This window comes from Felis catus, chromosome A3 (genome assembly GCF_018350175.1).
Source record: "Felis catus isolate Fca126 chromosome A3, F.catus_Fca126_mat1.0, whole genome shotgun sequence".
Lineage (NCBI taxonomy): Eukaryota > Metazoa > Chordata > Mammalia > Carnivora > Felidae > Felis > Felis catus.
Window position 1 is genome coordinate 14056110 of NC_058370.1, and position 22288 is coordinate 14078397.

The 22288-nt window shown below is 49.9% G+C and overlaps 1 protein-coding gene across 4 annotated transcripts in view; it reads right to left on the reverse strand.

Annotated features, from left to right (window-relative positions):
* The window catches only part of EYA2 (EYA transcriptional coactivator and phosphatase 2), a 266177-nt gene that overhangs the window by 46522 nt on the left and 197367 nt on the right, over positions 1 to 22288 (reverse strand). The window lies entirely within an intron of this gene.

Genomic DNA, 22288 nt, shown 5'->3' on the forward strand with positions numbered 1-22288 from the left:
TCTCTCTCTCCCTCCCCTGCTCTCTCTCTGTCTCAAGAATAAAGAAATAAACTTAAAAAAAAGAAAGATGAGCACACAAACTAAACCCCATTATGGTCCATCCATACCCTGGAAACCTAGCCCACTTGATTGAAAAAGTGAAGTCATGCTGGAATTACTTGAATCTACCTCCAAGGTATTAAATAACAAAAGCAGATTGTACCACGTTATGTGTGAAACCCAACTGTGCAATGAAGGGTCCCTTCTTTCTCCCTCCCTCTCTTTTCTATGCACGTGCTATGGTAGACTGCATTACTGATCACCCATATTTGGGGTCCCTCCCTGGGGAGCTTTGCCCTGTAGGAGGGGGATCCTCACTGGGGGTTGGTACCCTACCCCCACGGGCCCAATCTGGCCTGCTGCCTGTTTGTGCATGGCTTATGAGCTGAGAACGACTTTTTACATTAAAAAATATATATATGTTTACTTATTTGAGAGAGAGAGAGAGAGAGAGCGCATGTTCATGAACGAGTGGGGGAGGGGCAGAGAGTGGGAGACAGAGGGTCCGAATCAGGCTCCATGCTGACAGTGGTGAGCCTGACGCGGGGCTTGAACTCACGAACTGCGAGATCATGACCTGAGCTGAAGTCGGATGCTCAACCGGCCGAGCCACCCCGGCGCCCTGACTTTTTTTTTTTTTTTTTTTTTTACATTTTTAAACAGTGTGTTGTCTGTGGTTGCTTTTGCGTTTTGAAGGCAGAGGTGAGCAGGAGCCACACAGCCCCAGTGTCCTGTAGAGACAGAAATATTTACTATCTGACCCTTTGCAGGAAAAGTCTGCCGGCCCCTGATATATACCCTCCCTGTTGAACTTAGATGTGGCCATGTGACTTGTGTCGGCAGAAGTCATGCTTCAGCTGTGGTCAGAAGCTTTCAGAGTGAGTGCATGGTTGGTCAGGCTCTCTCTTCCCAGTTCACAAGACTAAATGTTCCAGAGGCAAGATAATGTGGGTCAGAGCTGCAGCAGATCAGAACGGGCATGAAAGAGAAGTAGACGAGATTCGGGGGATGTTTGTTACTGCAGCATAACCTCACCCATCCCAACTGATGCACATGAAAAATACTTGGCACGATGGTTCTCAGCTCTGGCTGCACGCCGTCATGATTAAGAGCATTCAAAAATCCCGATGCTCAAGGCCCCACCGCAGACCAATCGAATCAGAATTTCTGAGGGTGGGGTCCAGGCGTCAGGGATGTTTAAAGCTCCCTACCCGATTTCAACATGCAGCCAAGGTTGAGAACCACTGGTCTGAAAGGATCTTAGTGATATTCCTGGTTCGTATCTATTAAGTGCTTTCTCTGTGCCACTTTACAAATGAATCCATTTAATTCCCACAAAGACTTAGGGGTTGAGCATTATTATCTTCCCATTGTACAGATGAGAAAACGGAGGCCCCAAACGGTTGGGTAACTGGCTCAAGGCCCGGCAGCTGGTGGAGTGCGGGGATTTGAACCCACGCCGTGTGGCCCCAGACCAAAACTGCTTCTGAGGAGGGCTTGGAGGGGCGGGGGGTTGAAGGAGGCATGCAGGGGACCTTGTGCTGCCTGTCACTCCATACACTTCTTTTCCTGTTTGCATTTTTCCCCGGGCGGCTGTCTGACCTCTATTATAAAAAATAAATAATTAACGACGTAAACCCTTCTTGACCCTTAAAGAAAAAGGGAAAAACATGTCGCTGGTGACGTCAGCTTCACACACACAACTGTGAAGAATCAAGCCCAGGAACGCAGCCATTAGGTGAAACACCTCATTAGGGCCCCCAAAGCCAAAGCTTAGCGCTCTGGGTCCTGGCTGGAAGGCGGCGGGGTAGAGCGCTCAGTGAAAAATGCAGGGAAGATAAGGAAAACAAACGTTTCAGGGCCAAGCAGGGAATCGTTCTGTGACCCGGGAAAGGACTTTGGGGGGGCTTCCACGCATGACTCATCCCCGGACCATTTCACCTCTGCACGATTGCACATTCCTTCTTGGCAAGGCTGTGCGCCTAACCACGGATGACCAGCCCGCGCAGCACGCCAGACAAGGAGGGAGAAGCTGCCATCCACACTCAGCTGCTAAAAGGATTTATGTAGACAAACGTCAACTCCCAGGCCAGCACATAAAACAGGAAAAGTAATTATTGTATGCGGAAGGGTCTGTCTGTGAAAAGTATTCTGTATGGTTAGACGAAGGCAAATACTCAGCATCGATAAAGCTGGAATTGTGTCTTATCGATACTGGCAGGATGTGGAGAGAAAAGAGAGCTCAATTCTCATCTTCTAGCTTGGGAGGCCAGGGAGCACGCCTAAAACAGGAAAAAAAAAAAATCAAGGAGTGGTACCATAAGCAGGCTGCTCAGAAATTTGGAGGTAAATGCGAAAAGAATCAGCAAGAGTGGAAAGTTGTGGCCTCTGGGCAGAAAGAAACGGTGTGGTGGGGTCCACTGAGGACTGCTGCTTCTCATGACACTTTTCTTTGTAGAACTATATGAGTTTTAAACTATATGCGTGCATTTCCTGGATTAAAAAAAAAAACACTAAATAAAAGGGAACGTGGGGCACCTGGGTGGCTCAGTCGGTTGAGCGTCCGACTCTCGGTCTCAGTTCAGGTCAGGATCTCGGGGTTCGGCTTGTGAGTTGGGGTTCCTCGCAGGGCGGGCTTGGGATTCTTTCTCTCTCCTTCTCTCTCTGCCCCTCCCCTGCTCACATGCTCTCTCTCTCTCAAAATAAATAAATAAACTTAAAAAAAAATAAAAGGGAACGTACTTAGTAATTCTACTTCTCATTGTCTACTCTAGAGAAAGGCCATACCTATGAACAAGACAGAGTTTTTTGTACATAGCAAAAGATTGAACAATTTAGCTGTCCGGCCAAAGGTTACTAGAAATATAAGCTGCAGTATATTCATTTGGTGGAAAACTAAATTCAATGGGAAGAAACGAACCACATCTCTGCATATTAACATGGACACGCCCCCCCCATAATACTGAGTGAAAGCAACAGTTTTCTGAAAGTTATATACTGCATTAGTTATTAGCATTTACTAGAAACACATAAAATGCTACTACATATTTTCCATAGGCACTTCTATATTTATAAATATCTGAAAGGATGTACCAGAATCCTAACAGTTAATTACTTCTGGAAGGCAGAGAGGAGGGGACAGGAATTAAAGGTAAGGATGAAAGTAAATTTTAACATGAGCTACAATATTCTAAAATGTTTTGAAAGAGAAAGGATTCACATACAGTATAATTAAAAATTAAAACAAAATAAAAAAAAAACCTTTTTTAACCTTTATTTGTTTTTGTGAGACAGAGAGAGACATATAGCGCCAGTGGGGGAGAAGCAGAGAGAGAGGGAGACACAGAATCCCGAACAGGCTCCAGGCTCTGAGCTGTCAGCACAGAGCCCGGTGCCAGGCTCGAACCCATGAACCGCGAGATCCTGACTTGAGCCGAAGTAGGACGCTCAACCGACTGAGCCACCCAGGCGCCCCTAAAACACCCAAATGTTTCTGAGGAGAACCTTTAGGATACCAGCTATTCCCTGATAAGTCTCCTTGTTTCAGATTTTCCTAAAATCTGCTTGGATGCTGCCTGGAGATTGTTTTGAACTCCGCTGGTGGGACCTCTTTCCCATGAATTTGATAAAAACTAGGGGTTCAGGGGTAGAAAAGTCTGGAATAACTCAAGAGAAGCACAACTGTTAAGTAATACAGAACGTGACCCTGGGCCAGACCACTTTATCCAAGTAGAAAACGTTCTTCCAGGATTGCAAAGACTGAGAAACTAAAAAAAATTGGTGGAGACTCAGCATTAATGAGCGTGAAACACGTCCGGAGTGGGGGCGGGAGGAAAATGACCGGTTTTATCCTGTGTTATCGGCTGAACACGTCCCTCATACGCTCCACAAACATACCACCCTGGTCTGCTGGCTTCGGTCACTCTGTGCGGCTTGGAGGGGGATCCTCTGATCTAGCACGTCTCCTTGGCAAACAAGGCCTAAAATATGGAAGCCTTCGTGCCATGTTCTTCAGCTCCTAACAGGCCACTGACCCATTCAAACCCGCTCTGGTCCCTCTGCCACCCTGGGAAGCAGTGAGGTTTAAATGAGCTAGCACAGGGGCGCCTGGGTGGCTCAGTCGGTTAAGCATCCGGCTTCAGCTCGGGTCACGATCTCTCGGTCTGCGACTTCGAGCCCCGCGTCAGGCTCTGGGCTGATGGCTGGGAGCCTGGAGCCTGCTTCCGATTCTGTGTCTCCCTCTCTCTCTGCCCCTCCCCCGTTCATGCTGTGTCTCTCTCTGTCTCAAAAATAAATAAACGTTAAAAAAAAAATTAAAAAAAAAATAAATGAGCTAGCACATGGGGACAGGCAGCCTGGTATACAGCAGGCACTCCATAAGCGCTCGTCATTGTCAAAATCCCCCAATCGACTTCCTCGAACCCTTAAGCAAAGAACCTGTTTCTGTGAACCCAGCAGAAACACCCTAAATCAGATGACATTTTATGAAAACCACTTTTTTAAAAAAAAGTTTTTTAAAATGCTTATTTATTTTTGAGAGTGAGAGAGACAGAGTGTGAGTGGGAGAGGGGCAGAGAGAAAGACACAGAATCTCAAGCGGGCTCTAGGTTCCAAGCTGTCAGCACAGGGCCTGATGCGGGGCTCGAACCCACGCACCATGAGATCGTGACCTGAGCCGAAGTCGGATACGTAATCTACTGAGCCACCCAGGTGCCCCCAAAACCACTTTTTAAAAAAAGATTTTTTTAACGTTTATTTATTTTTGAGAGAGGCAGACTACAAGTGAGGGAGGGGCAGAGAGAGAGAGAGGGAGAGACAGAACCAGAAGCAGGCTCCAGGCTCTGAGCTCCGAGCTGTCAGCACAGAGCACGATGCGGGGCTCGAACTCACGGACCATGAGATCGTGACCTGAGCCGAAGTCGGATGCTTAACCGACTGAGCCACCCAGGGGCCCCCTGAAAACCATTCTTAATCACTACACACTCTTTGGATTAAAAAAAGTCGGCTTGTTTAGGTTAATGTCCTAAATAAGCAATAGCAGAAACATTGTTTTTTAAAAATGATCCATTTAAACCAGAAGGGAGAACCGAGAAAAGGGATTTTTTTTCCCCCCAAAACAGGCTTCAGTTCGTACCTTGTCCACCAAAGGACCGTGGTGGGGGCTGGTGGGGCTGGGTGGATGGAACGTCATCTTTGTTAGACTTCAGAGTTTGGGGCTGGTTCTCTCCCACGGAAGGCACAAATCAAAGGCCCTGTGGATTTTCTCAATGTGTTCTAATGACCTAGCAGATTTCCCAGGGTTCACATTAGACATGGAGGGCTGGGCTATGCGTGTGTTCATTCAGGGGGCTGACGTGGGGGCTCCACGCCTTGGCATCTGGCTTCGAGGCAGATGCTGTGGGCCTGGACGCAGCTTGGAAACCTAATTATTACGCATTCTTGGGGAAGGTCTCTAATGAGAGGCGGATGGTGGGGACTTTCTCCACGAGGGCTGGGCTAAGACCTGCCTCGTGGGGGTGCCTGGGTGGCTCAGTCCGTTAAACGTCTGACTCTTGATTTCGGCTCAGGTCATGATCTCACGGTTTGTGAGTTTGAGCCCCGTGCTGGGCGCTCTCCCATCAGCACAGAGCCTGCTTCGGATCCTCTGCGCCAACCCCCCCACCTCTATCTACCCCTCCCCACCCCATGCTTTCTCTCTAAAATAAATAAACATAAAAAAAACAACAACAACAGTAGTTGTTTTCTACCAAGTGTCTCCATCGTGCCCACATTTACAAGCTTCTCATTTTTTTTTTATTAATTTTTTTTTCCAACGTTTTTATTTATTTTTGGGACAGAGAGAGACAGAGCATGAACGGGGGAGGGGCAGAGAGAGAGGGGGACACAGAATCGGAAACAGGCTCCAGGCTCCGAGCCATCAGCCCAGAGCCTGACGCGGGGCTCGAACTCCTGGACCGCGAGATCGTGACCTGGCTGAAGCCGGATGCTCAACCGACTGCGCCACCCAGGCGCCCCTCGACCAGATGATTCTTTTTTTTTTTTTTTTAATTTTTTTTTTCAACATTTATTTATTTTTGGGACAGAGAGAGACAGAGCATGAACGGGGGAGGGGCAGAGAGAGAGGGAGACACAGAATCGGAAACAGGCTCCAGGCTCTGAGCCATCAGCCCAGAGCCCGACGCGGGGCTCGAACTCACGCGAGACCGTGACCCGGCTGAAGTCGGACGCTTAACCGACTGCGCCACCCAGGCGCCCCTACAAGCTTCTCATTTTAATCCCTATAGATTAGGAAGCAGCATTTTCATTTCAAAAGGAGCCCAAGTTTTTTGTTTTTTTTTTACCAAAAAGTTGTTTAAGTGAATCGCAACTCCGCTATAGAATTCCCTTCCCTGAGCTTCCATGTTTTCTGCTTTAAGAGTGTAGCATTTTTAGGGGCGCCTGGGTGGCTCAGTTGGTTAAGCGTCTCATTTGAGTTCAGGACATGATCTCACAGTTCGTGAGTTTGAGCCCCACGTCGGGCTCTGTGCTGACAGCTCGGGAGCCTGGAGCCTGCTTCGGATTCTGTGTCTCCCTCTCTTTCTGCCCCTCCCCAACTCATGCTCTGTCTCTGCCTCTCAAAAATAAATAAAAACATTACAAAAAAAAAAAAGTGTAGCGCTTTTGTCATAGATGGTTCCAATGGGTGCTTATTTATTTGTTAAATGTTTTTATTTATTTTTGGGAGAGAGAGACAGAATCCGAAGCAGGCTCCAGGCTCTGAGCAGTCAGCACAGAGCCCGACACGGGGCTTGGACTCAGAAACCATGAGATCATGACCTAAGCCAAAGTTGGACACTTAATTGACTGAGCCACCCAGGTGCCCTGGTTCCAATAGGTGTTTAATTCAAAGAAGTGAGATCCATACTTTTTTTTTTTTTTTAAGAGAGAGAGAGAGAGAGAGAGAGAGAGAGCGCGCGCATGAGGTGGGGAGAGGGGCCAAAGGAGAGAGAGAGAGAATCCCAAGCAGGCAGAGCCTGATGCGGGGCTTGATTCCATGATCCTGGGATCATGACCTGAACTGAAATCAAAGAATTGGACGCTTAACCCACTGAGCCACCCAGGTGCCCCGACCCACACACTATTTATCTGGGATCACAACAACCCTTTGAACAAAAGGAAGGCACAGCCTCATCTTGTCCTGATGCCTTAGGTGACTCTGGTCCTTTGGGTTCTTTCACAGCTCACTGGGTAATAAGAGTAATAACTGACCTTTGAGTGCTTTGGGGTAGAGGCAAAGAGAGCGGGCTCTCAGCCAAACTGCTTATGACCAAGGCCAGTTCTACCGCTCACCAGCTAAACGACCTTGTCCAAGTCATTTCACTTCTTGTGTGCCTCCGTTTGTTATCTGCAAGATGGGTCGTTAGAGAGAGCAAATGGGGTTTTCAAAGTGCAGGTTATAATCCCTTTAGTGAAAGCTGACTTTAAAGGCCAGCATTAAAAAAGAAAAAAAAAAAAAAGAATGGAAGAAATACAAGAGAATCTGTGGCCCCCTGTCTGTTTTTGTAAATAAAGTTTTATTGGAACACAGCAGTGCCCATTTGTTCACTTAGTGTTTATGGCTGCTTCCGTGCTACAGTGGCAGAGTTGGTAGTCACCACGGGGCCTAGCCTAAAGCCCAAAATATTTATTATATATTTATAGAAAAAGTTTGCCAATCCCTAGAATAGACAACAAAAAATCAGAGCATGTCATATACAGTAATGGTGAGCTTCTATTTCGGGTGGAGTGTTTGTGTGTGTGTGTGTGTGTGTGTGTGTGTGTGTGTGTGTGTGTGTGTGTGTTTGAGACAGAAGGAGCGAGAAAGAGAGAAGAGAGAGAGAGAGAGAGAGAGAGAGAGAGAGAGAGAGAGACGGAGGTGGGTCACGGTATAAAGCGCATTTCTTCCTGAGGCAGCTTTGTGACTAGAACTCGGGTCCGATCTGACACCAGATTCCACAATCCTCCGGTTATGCCATGATGCCCGTTACGGCTTCCGTGCTCTGAGGACGTGTCTGCCTTCCGTGGTTCAGCTGCGTGACTGGGACAAAGTGTGATGTCGCTCCTGGAATATCCAGATGTGCCAGGCCCAGCAACTGGTGGTCTCGGTTTGAGCTGAGCCGTTTCGTGGGTTTCCCTTGGGGTCCCTGCTGTGAAGATTTGGAGGCTGTGTGCGCAGGAAAGGGTTAACTTCGGCAAGTGCTGCCGGAACCCTGCGCGTCTGTCTTCCAGACTGGTCCTTGCTGGGCTGGCTCCCCACAGAGGAGCTCTGAGTCCTTGGGCCAGGCAGTCCTGGCTGATCAGACGGTTTATGCTAACAATGGGATCACGGTGAATGCCTGGTTTTGTTCTGCGGGGCTGGAGTCTTGAGTGGCTGTGGTGCCGTGAGCCTACAGCAGGGGCCCCAGGAAGCCCCTGGACACCGGGGCTCGGGGGAGCTTCACTGCTTGGCGACTCTTGGCACATCAGTGCTGGCAGAGTCGCCTGAGCTCCACGCGGGAGGACGTCTGGAAGGCGGTGCCTACGTTCTCCCGGATTTTATCCCACGTGCCTTTTCCCTTTGCTGATTTTAATCTGTATTCTTTCACTGCAATAAACTGTAACTGTGAATATAACAGCTTTTCTGAGTCTTGTGGGTCCTTCTAGCAGCTCATCGAGCCCGAGGGTGGTCCTGGGGGCCCCCAAACACAGGGCCTTTATTAGACACTTTGAAAAAACACCAACCGGTTAAGAAAAGGGGCAGCATGATATTGTGGAGATACCTGATCTCTCTGGGAATGAACTTTCGTGTCTGTAAATAAGCAGTTATTAATTTTGAGTAAAAATAATACCCATATTGGCCTCCTAGAATGATTTCGTAACCCAGGCCTGGCCAGAACCAGAGAGACTCGTTCAGGGATGGTTACGTGGCCAGTGGGAGCCACCTTGATCTGGCCCCGGGACTTTAGCTGTAACCACCGGGAAAAAGGCACTTCTTACCCCCGGTGAGCTGGTGGACCCTGAGCTGGGGGATGCCGGCAGGGCCTCCGTGACGACGCACACAGATTCAGACAAAATTATTTGGTGACTGGATCCCACTGTTCCTGAAGTCTACTTCTGGGCATTCTGGTTACAGGAGCAGATCAATTTCCCTTTTTGGCCTAAACTGACGTGTGTTGAGTGTTCGTCACTTAGAATCCAAAATTCTTGGCCCCGCTTGCCACCTCCCCACGACTGTGGGGAAATTGGGTGTTTCCAACACGGCCAGGGTCCGGTGGGCAAGTTCAAGTGATTCTGCGCGTCTTTTTTCAGATTTTTAAAATGTTTATTTATTTTGAGAGAGAGAGAGAGAGAGAGAGAGAGAGAGTGCGTGCATGCACATGCACGAGTGGGGGAGAGGCAGGGAGAGAGAGAGGGAGAGAGAGAATCCCAAGCAGGCTCTGCACGGGAGGCTCCGTCCCACGACCTGTGAGATCATGACCTGAGCCGAAACCAAGAGCCAGACGCTTAACCGGCTGAGCCACTCAGGTGCCCCTAATTCTACACATTTTCACAACGACCCAGTTTTGCACCTCTGACAGCCCCTCCCCAAGGGGATATAAATCAAGGTCCGGGTTATTATCTGGTCTTAGAGCATCAATTCCTCCTTCACACAAGCACTGCCTAATGAGGCAAACGGCCACCACACGTTGCCTCCACCCGCACAAGGCGTCCATGCCAGCGGCCACAGGCAAGGCGCTCCAGGAAGCAAAACCACTGAGAGCATCCATCATGGAGTTACTGGGACCCGAGTTCAAATCCTGGGGGCTGCCATTCCTTAGGGATGTGACCTTGGATGACATGTTCACCCTCCCTGGGCCTCAGTTTCCTTATCCGAATACAAACAGTGAGCTCCTCCCAGGGCTCCTACAGGATAACGCATGTGCTATGACCTGCTCCTGGTGCTTGGGTATTATTAGCAAAAAGCAGCAGGGGCCAGAATCTTCCATCAGAAAACGTTCCCTGCTTGGAAATTCCTGTGCAATAGTTTAACCTGGTATTTCCCAAACCATGGTCGTTCTCATAACACCTTTGCAGGTTGTGTCGCACCGCAGAGGAACGGGGTTCATGTTTTCCTTTAATTCAGTTACCCGTCCCCACTTTTTTTTTTTTTAACTTAAATGCATTTAATTTGGAAGCAGGCTTGTTATCATGATGTAAACGGCAAATCCGTTCCACTCACTGTAACCGGAAGGTAAGCAGAAATATCAGGTCCCTGGGGCTGCCTTTTTCAGCCTGCCCTCCCTGGTCCCCCACCCTCCCACCCCAACTTCTTCCTTCTGTCCTCATATCTCCTACTACACGCTCCTATCTCCTGCCTCCCTCTTGGAACGGCCCTTGTGATCACACCTGCCACAGAAGGTAACAGTCCCAGGTCCTGGGGACGGGGGCGCAGACATCTTTCAGGGGCCACTGGTCTGCCTTCCACATCAAGCGATGACAAAATTACAACTGGCTGCTCTTCTGGGTACATCATCATCTCACGCACCAAGTTGTGATTCTCAAGAGAGAGCGGCCCATCCTTCTAGAGAGTCACCTGGCAGTTTTTGGTGGTCATAATACTTGTGGGGGGGGGGGGAGCGGTACTTGGGAGTCTGTGATCTGCATTGTGATACATTAACAGGAAATGTATATTTGGTTTTTGTCCCCTTTCCTGGCTCCTAAACCCCTGGAATTTCTGAGAGATAAGAGAAACAAAGGTGAACTGGGTATCTTCTTACTCAGGACCAACCTCTTTCAACCACAATGAGTTTATGTTAACGAGCTGACTTTTGGAAAGCGTCTAAACAGGGGGGCTGGGTTGCCAGGGGCACCAACTAGCGATTAGAGGGCTGGAGCTTGCAGCCCCCTGACCTCCAGGGAGAGGCTAGAGGTTGAGTCCAATCACTAATGGCCAATGATGTAATCAATCAAGGCGATGTGATGAACCCTCCATAAAAACCCAGTTCTTCTATTAGCACAGGCTGGCTCCAGATCTTCTTCTCCTAAGTGCAAATCTTCTTAAAAATTTATTTTGAGAGGGGCGCCTGAGGCTCAGTCGGTTGAGCGCCCGACTTCGCCTCAGGTCATGATCTCACCGCTTGTGGGTTCGAGCCCCACGGCGGGCCCTGTGCTGCCAGCTCAGAGCCTGGAGCCTGCTTTGGAGTCTGTGTCCCCCTCTCTCTCTGCCCCTGCCCCTCCCTCACTCATGCTCTGTCTCTCTCTCTCAAGAATAAATAATAAAAAATAATAAAAAATTCATTTTGAGAGGGGCGCCTGGGTGGCTCAGTCGGTTAAGTGTCCGACTTCGGCTCAGGTCATGATCTCGCGGTTCGTGAGTTCAAGCCCCGCGTCAGGCTCTTCCTCATCAAGAGGGGAAGATGCTGAGGGAGGGAGGAGGAGCAAGTGTATCTGTCTGCTGGGCTATAGATAAAGACAGAGAGCTTCCTCTCTCCCCCACATCTGTGGTCTGTGAGGCAGCCAGAGGGCCCTCTTTAAGGCAAAAATCAGAGCTGTTGTCTTCATTTAAAATCCACCAGCTAACATCTTTCAGTGGCCACCGTGGACTTTTCCTCTCCAACCCACCTCTCTGCTCCCCGACCCTGCCAAGCCCGCGCCTGCCTCAGGGCCTTTGCACTCCTCCTTCCCCCAGGTGCTTTCATGGCCGCCTCCTTCGTGACATTCAGTTCCCACTTTCAGTAGCAGACAGGCCTTCTCCGATCATTCCATCCAAAATAACCCAGATGCCAACCACCCCCGCCCCCCTCGCTCTACACCTCTTACCCTGTTACTGTTTTTAATGGCATTTATCGCCATCTGGGATGATCTTTCTTATTTACGATTTTTGGCGCTTCTCCCTCAGCCAGAAGGCAAGCTCTGTGAGAGCTACTGCTATGGCCCCCGAGCCTGGAACACAGCCCAGTAAACAGCAGGTGCTCAGGTAAGTTATTTTTTAAACAAACGTACGATTGTACGTGAGCTTCACACGCATTTACCACATTTCCTCCTCAAATTATCTCTTCCCTGTTTTACAGATAAATCAAGATGCAAAGTGACAAAGTGACTTGTCCAGGGTCCCCCTGCTAATCAGCAGCAGAGCTGGGATTCAAACTCACGACTCTCCCCCCAAGAATCCAAAATCTTAAGCACTTAACGCAGGGACCACATCTTCACAGGAATTAACATGAAGTATCTTATTCGGGGGAAGAGAGGCTTAAGGTTTTTCTTTTTGTAAATGCCTGCTTTAAAACTGTCGATGTCTACTTTTAATGAAATAAACGGTCTGTGTAAGTAAATCACACTTGCAAAGTTAGAAGGAGTGACAGGTAGCCGCTGCGTAAAAATCACAGCGCGGACCCTTTCCTCGGGTCTCAGGCTGGCTTGCCTTTCTAATAACTGCTGGGCTCCAGAGAGGATAAAAGGAGGGCCCAGGGGTGGGAAAGGATCTCCCCTTATTGCCTCTGGGCATCTGTGCCTTTCATTTCCTGGACTTGATATGGAAAAGCAAAGTTCCCCGGTAAATCCCTCATTTTCTGAGCTGCCCTCCTCCCCGCCCTGAGGGCCAGGCCTCGGGAACCAGACACCTTGGCGGAGATCAGAAATCAGATCACGTTAGCCGCCCCTGACGGGCTCAGAATCCTTTCTTTGCCACCACCCCCCCCCCCCTTTGGCAGCCCATAACTTTTTAGGATGTCATTGTAGGAGTCAGAACGGACCAGCTTTAGGGCCTCTTTAGAGGAGGGCCTCTTTAGAAGAGGACGGGGAAGTCCAGTCTTTGCTCCAAGCTGCTCGGATTCTGACATTTTTTTTTTTTTAATTTTTTTTTCAACGTTTATTTATTTTTGGGACAGAGAGAGACAGAGCATGAACGGGGGAGGGGCAGAGAGAGAGGGAGACACAGAATCGGAAACAGGCTCCAGGCTCCGAGCCATCAGCCCAGAGCCCGACGCGGGGCTCGAACTCACGGACCGCGAGATCGTGACCTGGCTGAAGTCGGACGCTTAACCGACTGCGCCACCCAGGCGCCCCGCGGATTCTGACATCCTTAAGTGCCAACGCCAGGTTCAGTCTCTGAGCCGACCCAGTCCCACATGCAAGGCCCCCTGGACTGCTGGCTTATCCTTCCTGCTCCAGACACATCTTTGCACTGTTCCCAGGGGAGGGAAGCCTTGGTGTCTCTAAAGAGGCATCTGGGGGTTTCTGAATGCTTCTCGTAGCACGAAGCTTCTCGGATGGTGAAATTAGCGAACCCTGCTTCGTGCTCCTCACGAAGCATTTTCTTTCCTTTAAATGTTTATTTTTTGAGAGAGAAAGAGAGAGAGACAGAGTGCAAGCAGGGGAGGGGCCGAGAGAGAGGGAGACACAGAATCCTGAACAGGCTCCAAACTCTGAGCTGTCAGCCCAGAGCCCGCCGCGGGGCTCGAACCCACGGACCGCAAGATCGTGACCTGAGCCGAAGTCGGCTGCTTAACCGACTGAGCCACCCAGGCGCCCCACGAGGCATTTTCTTAAAAAAACCTGTGTAACAAATCGAGGTAGATGTCTGGGAACCTGGGAAGTGGTCTTCAAATATTCATGCAAAGTTCATCAATAGCTAATGCTTGGTTGAGAACTCTTAGTACCTTACATGAGTTTCTGAAAAACTTCTGGTGGCATGGTTAACAGTCAAAATCACTAAGATAATTAATTAACTTAATTAACTAATTATAAGCAATGTAAATGAGGGGCGCCTGGGTGACTCAGCTGGTTGAGCGTCCAGCTCTTAATTTCAGCTCAGGTCCTGCTCTCACGGTTCGTGAGATCAAGCCCCGCATCGGGCTCTGTGCTGACAGTGCAGAGCCTGCTTGGGATTCTCACTCTCTCCCTCTCCCTCTGGACTCCCCTTGCGCACTCTCTCTCTCAAAATAAAAAATAAACTAAAAAAATAAAAGCAATGTAGGGACGCCTGGGTGGCTCAGTCGGTTGAGCGTCCGACTTCGGCTCAGGTCATGATCTCGCGGTCCGTGGGTTCGAGCCCTGCGGCGGGCTCTGTGCTGACAGCTCAGAGCCTGGAGCCTGTTTCAGGTTCTGTGTCTCCCCCTTTCTCTGCCCCTCCCCGACCTGTGTCCACGGATCAGGGTTTTTCATCCGTGGTACTGCTGACATTTTCAGCCAGATCATGATTTGGCGTGGGGGGTGTCCCGTCCACTGCAGGGCACGGAGGGGTCCCCCCTGCCTCTAGATGCCGGTAACGCCCCTCACCCAGTTGTGACAACCAAAAATGTCTCCAGACTTCGTCACGTGCACCCGGGAGGCAAAATTACCATCAGTAGAAAGCCACTGCTCTAAGTCATTAAAAAATAATGAAAAAACTCAGTCCTTGGTGTTTAGTCAATCAGCTTTGTATTTATAGAGTGGGCAACCTTATTAGTGAAACTAGCTTTCTAACTAATGATGAGCTACATTCAATGAAAATCTCAGGGCACCAGGGTGGCTCGGTCAGTTGAAGTGTGACTCTTGAGTTCAGGTCATGATCCCAGGGTTTTAGGATCGAGCCCCACACTGGGCTCCGTGCTGAGTGCGGAGCCTGCTTAAGATTCTCTCCCTCTGCCCCTCCCTCCCACTCCCTCTCTCTCTAAAATAAAGTAAAACACACACACATACACACACACAATCTCAGTCTCCCAACAGTGAAAGGTGCCACTTTCCTGTCCCCAAGGGCAGTGTGATCCCATCACGGCAGCCAGACACCTGCCTGCAAATCTGTGTGTGACCGGGGCTCCTGCCCTCCCTAACTAGAAGGTGTGTGGCTTTGGGCACGTCACTGTGCCCGCTCCCTGTCTGGGTGTCGTGGGGGGTAACCACAGCACCTGTCTCCTAAAGTGATGAGGAGTCGGTGAGAGGACGCACGGAAAGCACTTCAGTTGGGTGCCAAGGCTGGGGACACGCTCCCCCGGCAGGCTCGTCCTTCTTATTCACAGAATCACTTCTCTGGGGCCTCACTGGCCACACCCAGCGTCGCCTCCGCTGTCACCTGAAGGGAAGGCGGGGGGGGGGGGGGGGGGGGGGGGGCGGGCGCCCAGGGTGGGAGCCTGGCCTGGCGTTTTGTGGTCGAGGCCCATCCGTCATCACAGCAGACTGCCTCGAGCCAGGCCGGTGGCTGGCTGGGTACCCTGTCTGGGCTTGTAGACTTTTGTGGCAAAGGGCAGACCTGCCCACTCTGGAGACGGTTCACAAACACAGGCGACTTGCCACCTGCATCTGCCTTGCTTTTCTTCTGTGTGTGTGAGCCTGACATCCCAACCTTCAGGACACGGCGCCTTGACACCTATTCTGGGACCTCTCCCCCACTTTTAAAGAAGAAAACCACAAACACACCAAACCAATCAAAGCCATCGCACCCTCCAAGCCAACTGGGCCTTTAAAAAAAAAAAAAACCCACTGCCAAGTAGCTGTTTACAAGTTGAACAAATAATTACTCTGCCACAAGGCAGAAAAGTATTAATTAAAGCTATTCATTAAACCAGCCCCACTATTCTGTGGGGTTTATCTCGAGGAAGTGTCAGCCAGAGGTTAGGGACGGATTAGCACACAATGGAAGGCTTTGCCAGTGAAATCTCCTCCTGGTGGTTTGCTTCTAATAATCAAGTTGTCATTAAAGAAAGAATTTAATGATTTTAATTGGGTTTAATTACTTGGAAACTCCTGGAAAACAGATCAGCTTGTTTAAAAGAGAAAGACAAGAAAATGAGGGTTGTAGAGAAAAAAATAGTTTGATTCGCATGTTTAAACAGTGAAGTTAAAAAAAAAAAAAAAGTCCCAACAACTTGACTTCTTTGGGCAGTTCCACAGGAGAACACAGAAAACAGAAAAGACCTTCTTAGCTCAGCAAAGGGGTCTATTTGTACTAACAAGAACGTTGCCCAAAAAACTGTAGGATAAACCGTCACCACTGAGTCACAAGAGCAGCCACACTGACTACAAATGCTTAAATCATGGTCAAATCGAAGAGAACAAAGGTGTCCAAACTGGTTCCTCTTTGGGAGTTTTAGCCAAGGACTCAGACTCCTTGATTTGTTTTTATCCTTTGGAAAAGAATGTTCTTTCTGCTGGAGGTATCTAGCAGCTTTTTTTTTTTTTAATTTTTTTCTTAACCTGTTTATTTTTGAGAGAGCACCAGCAGGGGAGGGGCAGAGGGAGAGGGAGACACAGAATCTGAAACAGGCTCCAGGCCCTGAGCTGGCAGCACAGAGCCCAACGCGGGGCTCGAACCCACAAACCGTGAGATCATGACCTGAGCTAAAGTCAGTTGCTTAACTGACTGAGCCACCCAGGTGCCCCGGGATCTAGCAGCCTTTAAAGTGTTTTTCTCTGGGATGTAAATTCAAAGGCAAAAAATTAGAAGTGGATCTGGAGGTCCTGGACGGAGCAGGGGGCCCGTCGTCCTGATCTGCCCAAATTGAGGGGTTTCCTGGGACTTGGGACTCCGAGTGCTAAAACTGGAAGGGTTCTGGAAGGATCCTACGAGTCGGTCACCCTAAGGTCAGTGAGCCACTGCCCGGGACCACGGGCCATCTGATGGCATGGGAGACCAGCGCGTTTCTGGAAGTTCACGCAAGAGTTAGATCAGGGCCGGCCACCAAGCAAGTGCCTACTGCCTCTGTGCACCAGCGACGCGTCCTCGACGCTGGGCGTCTTCGTCTTATTATAATTAGCAGTGACCATGCTACTTCAGCGTATCGTCCACCCAGAGGACATTCTTATACAACCAGCCACGTGCTTCTAAAGACGCAGTTCTTCAAAAGACATTTATTCATCTGTTCATCGTTATTTTTATTAGGATATTTACTGTTCACTTATTCTATAGACTGTTTGCTACGTAGCAGGCTCAGTGCCAAGCGCTTCTCATGTATCAACTCATTTAACCCTCCCCAGGGATGCTGTGACGTATTACTGATACTATACTCAGGCTACAGCGGTGGAAACTGAGGCACAGGGAGGCAGAATGACTTGCCTGAGGTCGCATGGCTAGGGAGTAGAGCTGGCTTTGAACTTGAGCCGTCTGGCTCAAGAGCCCATGCTCTAGACCAGAGGCGAACTTTTCTAGACCAGGTGGCCTTTTCTATAAAGGGCCAGATAGCAAGTATTTCAGGCTCTGTGGCCCATAGGGTCTCTATCATGTCTCAACTCTGCTGCTGCAGCACAAAAGAAGCTTTTGCCAATATATAAATGGATGGGCATGGCTGCGTTCCAATAAAACTTTATGTGAAAAAACAAAACAAAACAAAACAGGTGGGAACCGGCTTTGGCCCACGGGATGGATACAGTTTGCCAAAGAAAATGAAACACGAAGATGTGCTGGAGGGTGAGGGAGGAAGAGAGAGAGCAGGATAGACTGACTGTGCCTGTGCGTGTTTGGGGGAGGCTGCTAGAGGTGGGGTGGGCAGGGAGGTCTCTCTGAGGAGCTGAGGGAAGACCCGAATGAAACGAGGGAGCCGGCCGCGGGGCGCTTAGGTAGCAGGAACAGCAAGTGCAAAGGCCATGGGGCAGGACCAAGCTCTGAGTTGGAGAAGCAGAAAGAAAGCCGTGGAGACAGGACCCAGCTCGAGGATGGTCTGCTCCGATCCCACCTTTTCCTCCCCTGCCACTCAGCCCTAGAGCATGTGACATCGGCTGTTTGGACCGTCCTCTCTCGGCCCAAAGGTTTCCTTTGTGTCAAGGATCAGGAAAGCGAGGGCGTTTGGCATGAGCCGATACTGGCATCGTTTCGGTCTGCAGAGAGGCTACCCATCTTACAAACACTGATGGTATATGTCCTGGCATGACCAACAATGCTAAGCATTTTACCCCCCCCGCCCCCCCCCCCCCCAAAGAGCAGGAGGATGGTAGGAGCGAACAAACAACTGTTTTCAGTAGCAAAATCGATTTCCCCTTAAATGGTGACAGAGCACTCGGCATACTGTCATCCGGACTCCCAGCACCTACAGAGGCCCTGAGAAGCAGCTGGAAGTCCTCCATCAGGACACAGGGTTCCTCTTCCCTCACACCCCAACTTAGCTGTCAAGATGCAGCACTGTTGAGAGTGACAGAAACTCACTCATCCATCCTATCATTTATTCCTCAAATATTTACGGAGTGTCTTTTATGTGCCAGGCACTGTTCCAGGCATTGGGGTACACCGGCAAGCAAAATAGCTATAGAAATGAACAAAACGAGGTTTGTAGTACGTTCGATGGCAGGGATGCCGTGTACGGCCGCACAGGTTGTGCACTGCGTAACTCTAGGGGCACCATTCACACATACCGCCATGAAAGTGGCGCCTCCCAGCGCTGAGCAGTGTACATTCTGTGCTTCCGCCAGGCAGTGGTAACTGCTACAGAAAAAAATAGAGCAAACAATCCGTGTCATGTATGTGGACTATGTAGGAGGTGTGGCAATTTCATACAATGGTTAAGGAGGTTCCTGCTGAGAAGATGGCATTTGAGCAGATTTTCAGGAGGAGAGGGAGGAAGCCGTGGGGGAAGAGGAGCATTTCAGATAAAGAGAACAAAGTGTTCAAAGGCCCTAAGGTGGGAGTGTGTCTGGCAGGTCTGACTACCACTGGGGAGGCCAGTGTGGCTGGGCTAGAGTCGGGGAGGGGAGGAGTACTAAAAGAGAGCATACAGCCCACCCTCTGGTAACAGCATCAGGAGTGATTCTGGGGGAGCCAGAATTTCACCATGCCCTGTCTGTGTAGTTGTGAGGGAGCTAACCCCACCAACCCCCGGGGTGACTGGTTCAAGCCAGGTCAAGGACAGCTCTGTCCGCGACTTGGTTGGAACTACTGACCAAGAGACAGTCCATTCACCGGGGTTACTGAGCTGGTAGAATGTTGGTCTTATGCTGCTATGGGCTACTTTTGCCACCACAAATGAAAGAAAAACCGAGTTCTGCTGACGTTGCTTGAGGCTCTGGATCCAGCCATGCCTGAAGCCAACAGACCCCTGAACATTTTATAAGAGCCAGTGAATTCACTTTTCTGCTTGAGTCAGCTTGAGTTGGGTTTCTGTTACTTACAACTGAAAGCAAACTGATTTGATGGCTGATTATGGGGCACGTTGAATGTGCTGTGCTAGAAAGTAGGGATACAGACACAGCATCCTTGCACTTTAGGGGCTAAAGTCGAGTTGGGGAGAGAGACAAGTAATGAGGTGATGAAACATCCAGTGATACATGCTGTAGGAGGGGGCAAGTGCAGGGTGCTAAGGGAACACACGGGAGGGATGCCTAACTCAGGACAGTCAAGGAAAGCTTCCTGGAGGCGGAGACATTCAGGATAAGACCTGATGGCTGAGTGAGCATTAGCTGGGCAAATGGTGGCAAGTGAGAAAAGCATTTCTGGAAGAGGGAACAACATGGACAAAGGCCTGCGGTTTCTTTGGGTACCAGCAAGGCTGTAGCCTAAAACATCCACTTGGGAGTCTCAGAGCTGAGGCAGGAGAGGACAGAAGGAGCTAGGTCTAGACGGGTCTGGAAGCCAACCCACAGAGTCTGGACTTCATCCTGTTTTTTTTTTTTTTTTGGAAGAGAGAGAGGACGAGAGAGAGGGAGGGAGAGAGGATCCAAAGAAGGCTCTGTGCTGACAGCCGTGAGCCCGATGCGGGGCCAGAACTCATGAGCCGTGAGATCATGACCTGAGCCGAAGTTGGCTGCTCAACCGACTGAGCCACCCAGGGGCCCCTGGACTTCATTCTGTGAATGAGGCACCAAAGCCAGCAAGACTGACAGAGACTGAGCAGGTCACTTAAATCAACCACACGGCCCAAGTGACACACACACGGCCTTGCTGTCTTTCGATCTCCAACTCCTGTTGGAGTTGGAGATGTTTGACTTTTCACTCTTCCTGGAGACAGACAACAGTGCAAGGGAGAGTCTTGACAACGGATATTTGGCCTGAGGCAACAGGGAGTGGTGGGGACTGTGGCAAACTGGAGCCCAGCTGGCCCGTTTACAGGAGCGGCTGCCATGAAGCTCCAGCCAAGTGATGCCACGTGGGATTGTGATCATGGCCAGACCTTCTGATTTTTCAAGAGGACCCAGAAATCTGAATTTTTACGTGAAATCTCCCCATTTCCTATTTTTTAAATTTTTTAATGTTTATTCATCTTATAGAGACAGACCGAGCACAGGCAGGAAAGGGGCAGAGAGAGAGAGGGAGACACAGAGTCCGAAGCCGGCTCCAGGCTCCGAGCGGTCGGCACAGAGCCCGACGCGGGGCTCGGACCCACGAACCGTGAGATCGTGACCTGAGCCGAAGTCAGATGCTCAACCGACTGAGCCACCCAGGTGCCCCTGAAATCTCCCAAATGTAAATGCTGCAACTAATTTTAAAAATGCAACAAAAAATATGGCCGAGAGTCCCTCCCCCCGCCGCCGCCATGATGTCCGGCATAGAGAGTGGCTGGTTTGGATGGAGGTTTGAAAGTTGGCCCTAGAACTGGGGGCTTGGTGATTGGCTGTAGCCTGCTTGGAGGGGCCGGGTGGGGGGCCCAGAATGGTCTTTGGAGCTCTGGTCTGATTCCTTCTCTGCTGCTTACTAGCTTGGCGGTCTGGGGCGGTGTCCTTCTGCGTAGAAAGGGGGTCACCACATCTGCCTTCGTGGGTTTGTCTTGAGGACCAAGGGTCTGACTCGTGACCCAGTGCCATGCACGTGGGGGAAAGGTTTATAGCTTTTATCCTTATAGTTGAAGGCTTCTGGGTATGGGTTATAGGACAGACTGAAAGTCACCATAAAAGTAAATACCTTTTTTTTTTTTTTTAGCTCTTACATACATAAATTTGACAATGAGCAAAATGAGCGACTTCCTCGAAAACCACAAACTACCACAACTCGCCCAGGATGAACGAGCAGCAAGCATTAAAGGGACTGAATTCATGGCTGAAAACCTCCCGAGAAACAAAATCCCCAGGTCCAGATGGTTCCACTGGAGAATTCTACCAAATTAGCACCGATTCTCCGCAACCTGTTCCGGGAAACAGAAGAGGAGACGACACCCCCAACTCATCTTATGAGGCCAATGTGACCCTGACCCCAAATGAAGAGATTATTTTTTAAAGAGCCTCTAATTTTTCAAGTAAGAAATGTTGACCTTACCGCTTCAGGCAGTTGTGTCCCCTCCAAAGCACCCACAGTGCCCTTTGGGAAAAGTCACCTGATTCTCAGACTCATCTGTTCAGGTCAGTGGGGCAGGAATGATACTCCAGTTTTACAGGGGAGCAAACACCTCTCTAGTTCGCAAATATTTCCATCAGCTCGAAAGAGAACCCCATACCCATGAGGCTATGGCTCCCTGTTCCCCACTCCCCTCTAGTCCCTGGCAAGCACCCGTCCCGCGTTCTACCTCTATGGATTTACCGGTTCTGGATGTTTCGTATAAATGGAACCACACCATGTGTGTGCTGTGTCGGGCCTCTTTCACTTCGTGTCATGTTTTTAGGGTCGGCCCATGTGGAAGCACGGATCAGCACTCTGTGCCTTTATATGGCTGAAAAATATTCCACTGTACGAACATCCGACTACGTGTTTATCCCTTTGTCCGTTGACGGGCATCTCCAAAGAGATTCTCAAGCCGCATATTTCTACTTTGAACTAGGCCCCGTGGGGGGACTTGGGTCAGAGCTTTCCCCCTCTGCTATCAGGAGGACCTACGAGTTCCTTAATTCACAGAGGAAGTGGCGGGGGAGCAGGTGTGGCAGTGGGAACCTCCTAAGGCCCCGTCAAAGTCAACCCCCCATCTAACCAAGCTGACACCTTCCTGCCGTCCCCCCGTGTGACACCCTCATTGCCGAAGGCCCACGGGAATCCCAGCGCTCCTTGGACAGCTCAAGAGCCCTATTGTTGGGGAATTAGTACCGTAAAAAGTGCAGGTGGGGCGATGGGGGAGGCAGCCTCCCAACCTGCTAGTTAAGCATAAGGGAAAATTGGTCCCATTATTTCGGCTTGCAGGGTGCCTAGGATTTTTTTTCACTCCTTATCATTGTGAGCACCAAACCCTATATTTACAGAAGACAAAGAGTGTCTTGCTTGAACCCAACCGACAATCTGTTGTCGGTTTTGCATAGGAGATTTAAATCCCTTTTATTATTATTACTTTTTTTTTCCCCGCCCCCCCCCCCCCCCCCCCAGATCCCCATCAGCATTCACTGAAGGGTAGAACTAAAGAAGCCGGGGGCCGGGGGAAAAGTTGGCAAAAGAAGTCTTGGGAAGCGGTCGGCGTTT